Raw genomic sequence first — 13,257 nt, 5'->3', positions numbered from 1 at the left:
GTCAAAATTTGAGTTTTTTTTTTTCTTTTCGATACTAGTTCTTTGAATTTTCCAAATCTACAGAAAGTCTTTTTGTCAAGAATTTTGAAGCGAGCCACCATTAAATATAAGAAAATGAAAAAGGTGCAATTTTAACTTTAGAAAAAATGATTTAAGATTTAATCGGTACCTTATGACAATTTTTTTTTGTCTTACTAATATAGATTCGAATTAACGATCAGTAAACAGTGATACTTATTTAGAGTTATTAAATTGAGAAACAAAATATAAAGATTGAAAATTTTGGATTGTTTTATATTCGATGTTTATAAAATTTTTAGTGTTATCGATCTAAGACAACTTTTTATCCATCTAAGATGCATTGTTTAATAACTAAAAGTAGAGTTAAAAAATGTGTTTATGAATTCTTTCTAAAGACTTAAAAATGTATTTTTGCTATGTTGTTCTTTTTAAAGTTCTATCTTAAAATTAATAGACATCAAAACTTGTATCTCATTTATCTCGTTAAGATGATTTTCTAATTCTTCTGATGTGAAAATTTCAGTAATATGCATAAAAAGATGAATTCAACGTGAAATAGACTCATTCTTTTCTCTATTTCTTCTTGTATCACAATGAGTTGGAAAGGACTTTCCATGTGCCACATGGTCCATTCATTCGATGACCTTCTATATACCAAGTGTGTGAGAGTTGAGCTTATTCAATCACTTTTTTTCCTTCAACAAGACTTTCAATTCACTATGCTTCTTTGTGAAAGATCTAGTTTGGCCGATGCATGTCATAATAATTCCATATTATTATTTGATTAAGAATTATGTTCACTGTAAAGTATGTTTCCATGAAGGAGCTAAATTTGATAATCTGGATTAGAATATGAACCTATTCTCATTCATCCATAGAAAACAATGATTGAGAGTAATAAAAAAGAAAAAAAGAAATAAAACAATACGTTTGAAGAGAGTTCAAAACAGAAACTTCAAGATACTCACAAAAGTTTGACTACTACATTTTCACTCTAGGAAACTTGAAATAGTATACAATTAACTTGCAATTGTACCATAGCATTTTTCAATGTAAATTATTATCCTATTTAGAAATTCAGATAATGTTACAACAATATAACATGGTAAGAAATTAATTAAGAAACCAAAAACCTAAAGAAGCTTTAGTACTACCACTTGTTGGTAAGGAAAACAACATTTTAATTACTTCAGAAATAAGAAAAGCAAAACTACAATGATATTAAATATATATATATATATATATATATAAAACAAACAATAGTTTAGTTAAGAACTCCAAAATTAAATAAGAGATATATGACAAAGTACCATAAAAAAACTCCCGCTAAATAAAAAATAGTTACGATCACATATAAGTCTCTATTTGATCCCAAACTAAAAAGAAAAACCTTTAATTTTCATTAAGCCATACATTGCTCCTGCACAATTATAACTTCATTTATATCTTTAGTTTCTTTCAAATGTTTGAGATTTTTGTTTCTCTACTATGTTGCCTAAATTTATACACATTGATCTAGTGGGATGACTTGTAACAAAGTTGTAATACATAAGGCATCAAAATTGTCGTACTGATAAAAAGTTTGGCAAAGACAACACAAATGTAAAAGTCGTACTTGAGAATAATAGTGTAATGCCTCAGACCTAGGATTCGGAATTTGGATCTTCGACATCCCCTGCATCTTCTGCAACAACCTAGAAATTAAACAAGATTCTTACTTGTATTAAAGGCTTATCAGGGTGAAAGTTGTCCACACAAACCAATATAAGTCATTTCAGCATGATTTTTCCTCACTCATATGCGTCCCGGAAAAATTCGTAGGAGGCCACTAAACATAGGATTTTTCTAAGTTAAGCATGCTTAGCTTTGGAGTTCCTATGATTACTACAAAAAATTAGAGTTCCCGACGTACAAAACGGCGTCGGAAGAAGGCACGTCAGAACAGACGACTATTCCTGAAGACATGTTCCATACGTCGAGACATGACAAAAATATTATTTTAATATTATCTTTTCCCAACATGTCATGAAAAACATCGAAAAACAAGAAGCCATTTTCGATGGTTCTCAACCAACGCCGGGAACTATATTCCTATTTCCTACGCTCTCGATGCTTCCGATGACTTGTACGGGGCATCGGGATAAACTCAAACATTAATTATGTTTTAGAGCACGATTACCAATGCTCCATGCATGACGTCGGGAATGGGACACCTGCTCCCGACAACTCTCAACCGACATTGGAAATAGGTAATATAGTTTTCGACGGCTTGCACAGACGTTGGGATAAACTCGAACATTAATTATGTGTTAAAGCAAGATCCTCGATGCTCCATACATGGCGTCGGGAATGGTTTACTTACACCCAACGCCATTAGTGATTTGTCGTGACTGTTTCTAACTATTTTTTGTGAATCGCTAATGGCGTCGAAAGTTCCCCTATATATTTCGTTTCAGTTCTTTAAAAGATAGAACTGAAATTTTGAAGACAAAGAGAGGAGAAGAAGGAGAAGAGGAGAAGACTTCATCGTGCTCGCCATGCCTTGCCATCGTCGTTGTTCTTCCATTTTTGGAAAGTTTCAAATCATTTCTTGTTACAAAGTGTAATTTTTAGAAAGTGAAAGTTAGAATTAGTCATGAGATCTAAAAGCTTAGATTTTAGTTCTCCTGGTTTTATAAATCTTCGTAAATAGTCTCTATAGTAGTTGCTTAATATTTGTTAGGAAGCCATTGTCAACTAAGCAACTTTTTTTTCTCAAGAAAACCATTGTTCAAATTCAAATTCTATTCAAATTCAAGTTTTTTTTCTCAGGAAAACCATCATTAAAATTATGTTTTGAATCATGTGATTAAGGATGTTGTTTCCATAACAAGGTTATTGAAATAGGAATTCGAATTCGGTAAAATAGCTAATTGATTGTGTTCAAAATTCAAATACCGATGAATTTAGTTGTTTGTGTTTTTTTTCCAACATTCTAAAAGTTTAGATTTTAATTCTCCTGGCTTGATAATTCTAAAAATTTAGAATTCATTTCCAATGCTTTTTCTGATAGTTGTTCTGTTGTGTTGTATGTATATCGATAGTTATTCTGGTTTGTCGTTTTGTTGTGTTGTATGTATATTGATGCTTGTTCTGATGGTTGTTCTGCTGTATTGTATGTATATTAAAATTCTGATGGTTGTTCTGTTGTATTGTATACATATTAAAATTCTGATGGTTGTTCTATTGTATATATTGATGCTTTTGAATGTATTTTTTATGCCTCTTTTTTATGCTTGTTCTATTTTGATGCTTTTGAATGTATATTGTATGTATTTTTGATATCAAACTTGTCGTCCATTTTAGAATTATGTGTAATGGAGGAACTCAAACAGAGGAAGGGAAGTTGAACATTATTTACCTAGTATGATCATAGAGGCATGGGCATCATGTGTAAAGAGGGTAGTTGGACACATTATTACGAGCTGTGTTTGAAGAAATACAAGCTTTGTTCAAACAGAAAGAACCCTAACTCTGGTAGTTCAAAAAATTGATTCGGAAGAGAGGAGTAGAAAATAACAAGATCGAGAACCTAACAGGTAAGCCATAGAAAGTTCCTCATTTACATATTAGGTAAATATGATTGGCTGTTAAAAAGACTATCAATCACATTTACTTAATATGCAAGTGGAGAACTTTCTATGGTTTTCCTGTTCGGTTCTCGATCTTGTCATTTTCTGCTCCTCTCTTCCCAATCAATTTTCTGGAACCACTAGAGTAAGAGTTGTTTCTCTTTGAAGCAACCTCGTGTTTCTTCCGATGTAACTCGTAATAATGTTCAACTTTTCTCTTTGCATATTCTGCCCACGTCCCTATGATCATACTAGCTAAAATATTGTTCAACTTCACTTGTTCTCGTGATAGATCTTAAAACCATACACCACATGATTAACAACACAACAAACGTTAGTTCAACAGCCTAAAATAATGTAACAACCTAATACCACTCAAATCACATGCTTACAAAAGGTTACATCAAAACAAATACTCAAAAGATACTTCTTTTGGATATAAGAAACATAATGTAATATTTCAAAACTGTCATAAAAGCCATTCACAATTATATATATTTTACATATGGAAATCACTATCAAAATACAATTTTACGAATGAGAATCACCCATAAGTTCATAAAGATCACTCATAAATAAATATTTTTTCTTAAGGATCACTCACAACGGACAACTGACCTCTAGTCTTTCTTCTCTGCTTTTAGCTTCCTCTTTTTGCCAAGCGATTACCTCAACCAGTCGTTCAACTCTAGGAACTCCTTTTAACAAATTATCAGAATGGTAACATCTCATGCCATCTTTTTTCGACCCTTTAGTTATATTTATAGTGACCTTTCAAATCCATAGGTCATTTATGCACTTTACACGTGTCACCCTTCCACTCCACCTCGCTATACAACCAACTCAAACTCGACACGTAAGTCCAACGTTAGTTACGAATAGACACTTCCCTCAAGACGTCAACCTTATCTCCTTGAAAAGTTAAACTTCTATTCGTCTGACATTCTTCTGGAAATCCACAGAACATTAACTTTGCCTTAGTGGGTATCCAATCACCCTATACAAATGTTCATCTTCTTAAAAGAGCGTCTACGTACCTTATCACAGTCGTACTTTGGTGTGGGTATCTCTCCCCACACACCACACCCAACGCCTAATTCTTAGTATTTATCGCATGCTTTTTCTTTGCTAACTTAACCTCTTCGCGTTGCTTACTTTAACACGATAATACTTAGGTTTGCACGCTTCTCTTCGAATCATCTTTTGTCCAATTGCATCCTTCTTCGTGGAACGCTTCTTTCTTACACTTAGTCAAAAGATCACCTTCTTCGGCAGAGTTCTCCTTCAATAGGACTCCCTTTTTGGATCAAGGTCTCACATATAGACTAAAACATGCTTAAAACAAACTCATACTCAAAGTGTTTGAGTAACTTAGCATTCATAAGTTTGCTCATAAATTATTATATAAGAAATTATTCTCAATAAACTCATCAATCAAACTCATGCTTTGGAAATCGTTGATTGTAAATCAAGTCTAGTTCTCAAATAAGTTAAGTCAAAGCGAGCTTAAAACATATACTTAATAAAACAAGTTTAGAAGTCACTTTTAAATTCATTTTGTCACTTACAAATGGATGCTACTTCCTTGGCTTATAGATTTTTTCAATCTTTCCTTGCCCTGAAATTAGAGAATTTAAACGCATTTTAGTTCTCTAAAATAAGAAAATATCATTGCTCAGCTAAAAAATCTAAAAAAAACACCAAACAACCCAAAAATGGTGTCATGACACGACTGTTGGGCATGGGCGACAAGCAGTGCACATGCCCATATAGGCCCACAGGAGACGTGATCGCGTGTGCTTGCCTTGCTCGTGCAACATGCTGTGAGCCTTGGCCGCTTGACATATTCGTTATGTGTCTCCTTGCGTACCTCTCATTACACGTGTTCGAACTTCATCGCATGTATGACCTATTACATGGTTTAGGTGCATACCCCATGCCATCTGGCTATGTGATGATCGTGTCACACGTCAACTCTAAGATAGAAAAACCTCTTTACATCTGAAATGTGCACATGCCATGCACCTTATGGCTAATGCTCCAACCACCTTTAAGCTTACTCAAAAACTGTGAAATTTTTCAAAAAAATCTTTTTCAAGCTCAAATGCTTATAACTTTTGATCTATTCATAAAAATAGAAATGTTTCCTCTTAAAACATGCTTATAATTCTCTTAACTATCTTACCTCAGAATTTCATCTTTAAATTTAAAGGGATGCATTTTGTAGCCTCGAAAGTTTCCACATTGCTCAAAATCCTCTAAAATCTAACCTTCCATTCTTCCTTGAATTCAAACACCACCTTTCTAGTTTCTCTTTCGTCCGAAAATCTTACGCTAACAACTAGAATTTTTTAGAAAGCTTTTACAATTTGTTTGAGAGAAAAAGCATGAGGGAAATGTTTGCTTTCTTCAAATGAACTGATCTTAAAATATTGCACTCTGCATGGCAACTTTGCTACCTCCTACTTACTACAAAATCGAGCCTTGCATGCTGTGGGCACCTGTCCTTCATTCATCAAACTGGCTTAAATGTGTAAGAACTTTTTTAAAACCTCTAGCATCAAAGCTCCTCGCCCAAAGCTTTCAAACCAAGTTGCCTTGCTAACCTCACAAACTTGGACGCAAAGTCCTCATCGCGTGCACCTCCTTAGCTTGTTTCCATTCTTAGCTTGCTTGCCCTCAACGTATAGCCTTCGTGTCTAAGAAATGCTTTGGCCAACTAGAACATACTCACTAGATGTTTTCACGCCACATGCCACATGCTTCATGCCTTTCCTTGGCACCTAGACACGCTCAAAATACTTAACTCCACACATTTAGCCAAAAATCCTCAAATCCTCTCTTCTCTCCTTCACTTGGCCTCCAACCTCTCTTCACCTTAACACTTAGGCTTTCCTTCAACATGGTTACCTAATCCACATATGCAACAAAACAACACTAAACTTGGCTTTCCTAAATACTTAAAAATTCTTAAGAAAATGCGGGTTAGGGTTTATAGTTTAGGTAACAATATTTAATGACTTTACAATGTTTTTCATTCTTAATCATTTTATGTTTCATGTTTTTAAATCCATATAATAAATTATAATATTTTGATTGCTAATATTGTTGTAGAGTTAACTCTATAACAACATAAAGAGATTTTTTAAGAACTAAAATTTTATTGGATAATGATTTTCTTATAACATATATTTAAAATGATTCATTTGATAAGTTAAACAATAAAGTTATCATGGATCAATTATAAAACATAAAAATTTGTAGAGCACAATTTACTATGGATTAATTAGTTGATCTGATATTTTTTTTCCTTCATTCTTTTTATTTTTATATTACATTGTGCCCTTATGTGAAATTCTTAGCTCATCCCTTCGTTCGTAAGCCATGGCTGCTGCGTGATCTCTGTTCGTCCATCGACCGTCGTGTCTCCTTTGTTGATCCACCGTGCAGTCGTTGTTCTTGCCGAGCCATTCCCTTACACAAACTGAGTCGCGTCATTATGATCCGAGTTGCACGCGAGTCATTGTGGTGTAAGTCGATCCTCCCTTCAAGCCGTGTATGCACGTGAGCCGTTCTCTACGTCCAAGCCACTCACGAGCCACCACCCCTTCGTGAGCCATCGCCCTATCCGAGCCACACGCGAAGTACTCCAAGCCGAGCCGATTCCTAGCTAAGCCGCCAAGCTGTCAGTCTTTTTTTTTGGTCATTTTCCACATATTTCGGTATGTTTTAATGGGTTTTGGGTGATACCCATGATATATTAATTTTGGACATTGAATAATCTAATTTTAGATTTAAGTTGGAATTTTCTTTAAGTTGGATTATTTTTCTTTAAGGATTTTTAGCTAAATCTGGAAGTAGTTACCTGAGAAATTTTACGTCAAAGGTTGAGTTGGGTTTTAACCCTATTTGTTGGTACATTGAAAACCCTAATTAAATTTTTGTAGATATTGGTTAGCAAAATTAGCAAAATTATTGACTTAATTTTGTCTATATTTAGGATTGAGTAAATTGAAGATTTACTATCAACCAAAGAATTAGTATCTGTTTGCTAATCTCGAGGTAAGAGATTCTCCTACTAGACCCTCGTATTGGAGTTACGAGTTTGCATGTGATTTCTTATTATGCATTGATGTAGCTAAAATGCATAATGTATTGATGATGTATTGTTGATGACTAATAGCTATGATTGAGTTAGTTTGATGATGATGATTGGTTTATGTTAAAGATGATGCAAGAAATATTACTCTCCTGATTGAGAGCATTATGATTAATATTCATGTCATGTTTATGATGTTATGATGTGCTACATGCTTTGGATAGGGTGTTATGTTAACTTTATCTATTAGAGTCCTACACATATGGGTGTCCCTTAGGATTACCATCTTTTTATGACTGTGTGGTCAGACGAGATCACCAGTCTCATGAGATGTTATGTATATGAGTGGGCCGACGAGGTCACTTATAGCCCGATTGTCCTAAATGTTCCTTTGTGTTCACTGAAGACTAGTTTGTTCTAGGTGTTTTTTCAAGTTCACCAAAAACCAGTTTTGTCCTAGGTGTTCCTTTGGATTCACTAAGACCAGAGATGTTCCTATGGGATCATTAGATTGTGTGTGTTCGGAAATATGTCAATTTAGGGATATTTCTTTACAGAACTCTAATGGGAAGTTAATAGACACCTAATGAAAAGTTAATAGACACTTAGTAGGACTAATAGTAGGTCCCTTACTGAGTATATGTTTATACTCACTATTTCTATGTCTAATTTTTCAAGCAAAGGTAGAGGTAGTGTTAGAGGAAAGCTGACGAATGACAAGAAGTGATCATGACTTGCCATAGGGAAACTTTTTGCTTCCGCTTTCACTTTACTGTTTTGACTTTAGTATTTTTGTGTTCTTTGACTATTTTCTTTAAAAGTAGACAGGGCCCGAATTAGGAATTTATTTTAGATCTTATTTCTACACACTTTTATTTATTTATAATTTTAATGAGTATTTGAGGATTTTAGTTAAGGTTAATGTTATTTTCTCGTCTGTTTAAGAAAATATATATTTCTTTTAATAGTAATGATCTCAACTTAGTATAAAAAGTTTGGGTCGTTACACTATAGAATAACAGAAATTATAAAGCAAACAAACCACAAGCTCTTAAAATGGAAAAGAAATCAATCAGCTCCTCAATAACAACGCCAATTTGGTCGGAGGCCAAATAGGGTATTAAATTTCCTACCACTCTCACTAAATAAACTTATCTTTTATTTGTATCTCACTTCAAACTAATGGTAGTCTAGAATAAGTGTAGAGTCGAACCACAGAGAGCTTGCTAGATTTCTTAAGATCTAGAGACATGCAATTTTCTTAAGATCCAAACTAATGGTAGTCTAGAATAAGTGTAGAGAGATTTGAACCGTCGTGAAAACAAAAAAGTTTGTGCGTAAAACAAACAAAAACAAACAAGTGAAGATGATGATGCGAAGTGAATTGTGTTTGAATGTGAGAAGATTGCATGAGATTTAGAATCCAATCAATTACAAGAACTCAGCTTAGGTATGATAAATATCGATTCTTCTTCTTTCGTACCATCCATTTAGTTAATGATGCATTATAAGCAATCAAGTGTATACTTATATGACACATAGGACCTTAAGTGGACGGTCGTTGAATAACATTAATTTCAAATTGATTGAGGAACCCTCTCCTGATTATGATTAATGAACATTAAGATTAAAGCCAAAATAAACAACTAATCAATTTCCACCGTCTAACCGACTAATTTAGTAAAGCAATCTAGGTTAGATGATGAAATATTTCTTGATTGGAACCCCAAGCCAATGATTCAATTCAACTTAACTTTTTATCTTCAGAAAAATTCACAATAACAATTATGTGTTAGAGACAAAATTCTAAAGTAATTAATCAAAACAAATATGGTAGATTTGTCAGATATTCACATAAGCAAGATTGATTAATAAAATCATGATAGCATTTATACTTGAAGAATCCACAATGTTAAAAGAATGACAAGAAGTTGTATACTTTAAACCTTAACCTAAGCATAATTTTCAATTGCTCGACCAATGTAGTAAATGAATTTTGATACAAAGGAAGAAGTTTGAGAAATTAGGTCTAAATTAGGTAATGAAGTCTTATCGAAGCATAGGGTTTCACGCAAGGAAGAATTGCAACTCTTTTGAGTGTACATCAATCATTTTTGCAAAAGTTCATAGCACCAGAGTGCCAAGGTCTGTGCGTCCAAAATTTAGCTCTTCGAAATAAGCGACAAGTGAGTGTAAAGCAAGTGTAGAATTGCCTTTTCAGTGACAAAATTGCTATTAAGATTCATTTTTCTTTCTTAGCTCGTTTTAGGTTCAAATTCGCTCCAATCACTATCGATACACTCCGAATTCTCTGATTAACCATCTAAGCATGGAATATGCATAAAATTAACACATAATAATATTAAGTAGCAAAATAAACGTGAATTAATGAAAGAAAGATAGCATACTTCAAGTGTTATCAATGACCATTGAAATTTTAAGAAAAATCAGTCTAATTAAGATGTTACACAAGATGTCCTAGCGAGTTTAGAGACACAACACCAAAGAATAATAAAAAAAAATGAATCATGAAAGACCATAAAGTGATTGGTAACTCAGTTCCTAAATAAACCACGGCAATCTGGAGGTAGAATGCTTGGAAAAGATAATTAACTAATATGTAAATTTTAAGTGTCTACAACATTGTACTTATTTGTAAATAATGATGATTGTAGCTAGTGACACACATACAACCTAACTTATTTAATCTCATTAGGTTCTCCCTAGACATGAGACTACTTCTCTCTTAAATCTACGTTGTCCTTAGGTATGTGTATATCAGTGATGAAACAATATTGAAGCGCCCCTAAGTATGTGAATATTAGTTAGGAGAGACTGATCCTCTAAAGTATGTGAACATTATTCAACATTTATTAACTACGGAATATTTCACTAATGACCAAGCTAGTTGCACTAATATACATTGTAGAACATGTTGTACCCACTAATATAACTACTACAAGTAAATCAATCCTTTCAACAGTGTCCGTAATTACATTTAGGTCAAAAATGTTGTTTTGCACCTATAATTACCTCACTTCTTAAGTACTGCTTGTTCTATAATGAATAAGTTGTTTGTGGTCTAACCATAAAATAAATCCCTCTTGAGATAATAATAGGGAAAAACCCCATTGTTCAAGACTCGAAGTTAGCACTTAAAGGAACATTCATCATCTACTTTTTCTAAAAGAAAAAATAGTGATTATCATCTTGTGTAGGTAATGTTCCCAACTATTTGTTTAGTTTTGTCCTTAAAATGGTAGATATATTGGCTCAGTAGCTCAAACCACTCTCATCTAGACAAATTAAAGGATGACTCCTTATAGACATGAGTCAATAACTCACTCCATACTTAACGATAACAGACAGTTGAATCTAAAGCAATAAATGAATCCTAATCAATAGTTTGTCAAACAATATTGATTAGATATGATAGTTTATATGGATTCTAGCAAAAAAAGCAATATAAGATTCAAATTAGTTTGAAATAAAGATAGTGATGGAAAGTAGTAGACATGCACAACAAAATTACGAATCAATTTTACCCCAAATTCATTTAAACTATTTAAAAATTCACATGTCACAAATACTCTAATTAAATGAAATTACAGTTAAAAGAAAAGTCATGCCTTCGTACAGTACTACAAAATTAGCCATACTTGACGCTTTTTACCTGTCAAGTATTTGTTTACTTAACGCTTTTAAATGCGTCAAGTAATCTAGTGTCAAGAATAAGAGTTTTTTCTTGATAGTTTCTAAGCATCAAGAATTTGTTTATTCTTGACATGTATTATTCCTCAAGAATATTTAATCTTGACACTTATTATATCCACTCCTAGCAATTTTGTATTTGCTAACCCCACATCCAACTAGAATTCAAAATCCGTGTAGGCAACTCAAAATTACAAAACACACCCAAAAGCAAAAGAATTAACTTCCAAACAAGAGAATATAAGTAATGACACAGTGAGAAAGATGAAGGGAGCTAAAAAGGAAAAAAACATTTAACCAATCTAGCTACATTTTGACACATAATGCAAGCAAACCTTGAATCAGGTAGCCAAAAATAGTTTTTGGCTCCCCCTTAGACCAAGTTCCCAACAAGTCAAATGCTAAAAAGTGTGGCTACAACGTTTCTTTATTGATTTTTTGGATAAGAAACAATCTTTTCTTTCTTTCTTTCTTTCTTTTTTTTTCTTTGATTAAAAACAATTTCAATTTTTTTCTTTAATAGTAATGACTTCACTAATAAATGAAATATTCAAAGAGATATAAACTAAGAGTCCAATCATAAAGAGTACAAAGGAGCAATCAAAGCGCAAGAAAAGAGAAAAAACTATGCACTGTGAGAGAATGTCCATGTCCAATCTATGATATAAATGTAAACAAAATTGAAAATTATAAATAAAAATGCAATAAGTAATATATCATTGGTCACAATCAAGAAAGAAGAGATTAAAGAGAGGAAAAGAAAACAAATGGTTACCCGGAGCTTGAAATTTGGTTTTCGTTTGATTAGTTACCCATAAAAACCATGGCAAATTGACCTCCATATCTTCTTCCAAATCCCTAAGAATCAAAATTTTGCAATTACACACCACTGGTAATATACCCTTCCCCAACTCAACGTCTTCTAACTTCAGCACAAGAAAATCAACATCTCTCTTAATTTTAGAACAAGGAAATCAAGTACCTTAATGTTGATCTGTTGAAACTTGATCAACAATCCAGAAATTGAGAAAGAAGTAGAGGACAAGAACGAGGACAGCGTAGCCATATTCTAAAGGGAGAAAGTGGGTCACCGAAATACGTTTGGATGTAGTCGTTCGTGCCCATTCAAGTGTAGTTGATCTGCTCATGTTGTGAGTCACCGTCAAACGTCGGTCGCTGCCATGGGTCACCATCAGCCATCGTCGTTTGTGGCTATTATATGTTACTGTGGAGATTTAAATGGGGTTTAGGATTTTTGTAAAGATTGAGAGAAATGAGGAAGATTTGTATTGGGTGGAGAGAAAGGGGGTTTTAGGTTTTTGTTTTTGTTTAATTTTTTAATCAATCATTTGTACAGTTAGGTTATTCTTGACCTTTAAAAATGTCAAGCACATAAAATTATACTTGACACTTTTAAACTATCGCGTTGAAAAAGAGATTTAGAAATTATGCATTTTTACGATTTTTCTTTATTCTTGACGTTTTTTTCATTTTACTTGGCAGTTTTTATTAGAACTGTCAAGTATTTCTAATCTTTAAGTGTCAAGTAATGTTGTTTTTGTAGTAGTGATAGCTTCTCATTCATTGTAATCTCCTCACGAACTCAAACCAAAGTCCACCACTAGTGTTGACTTGCTATTCTCTAGACTTAAATTAGGTTGTGGGATCCGATAAATGAAGGAATTGAGAAAGAGATGGAAATTGGAAGAGGGATTTGGGGTTGAGATTCCAAAGTGAAATTTGGTTTTTGTTCATTTTATAATTCAAAAAATACAAACATTGCCAAAATTCTTCTCTTCTTTGAAATAATGCCTA

At 33.1% G+C, this 13,257-nt stretch overlaps 1 long non-coding RNA gene across 1 annotated transcript; it reads right to left on the bottom strand.

Moving 5' to 3' along the window:
• Nucleotides 1–12,107: 12,107 nt before the first annotated feature.
• Nucleotides 12,108–12,742, bottom strand: LOC127147012 (uncharacterized). Its single transcript, XR_007818264.1, has 2 exons — nt 12,425–12,742; nt 12,108–12,300 (listed from the first exon to the last, which is right to left on the bottom strand). It is a non-coding gene; the product is annotated as an uncharacterized LOC127147012 (long non-coding RNA).
• Between the last annotated feature and the right edge of the window lie 515 nt (nt 12,743–13,257).

This window comes from Cucumis melo, chromosome 2 (genome assembly GCF_025177605.1).
Source record: "Cucumis melo cultivar AY chromosome 2, USDA_Cmelo_AY_1.0, whole genome shotgun sequence".
Classification (NCBI taxonomy): domain Eukaryota; kingdom Viridiplantae; phylum Streptophyta; class Magnoliopsida; order Cucurbitales; family Cucurbitaceae; genus Cucumis; species Cucumis melo.
This window is presented reverse-complemented; position numbering and strand designations above follow the sequence as displayed.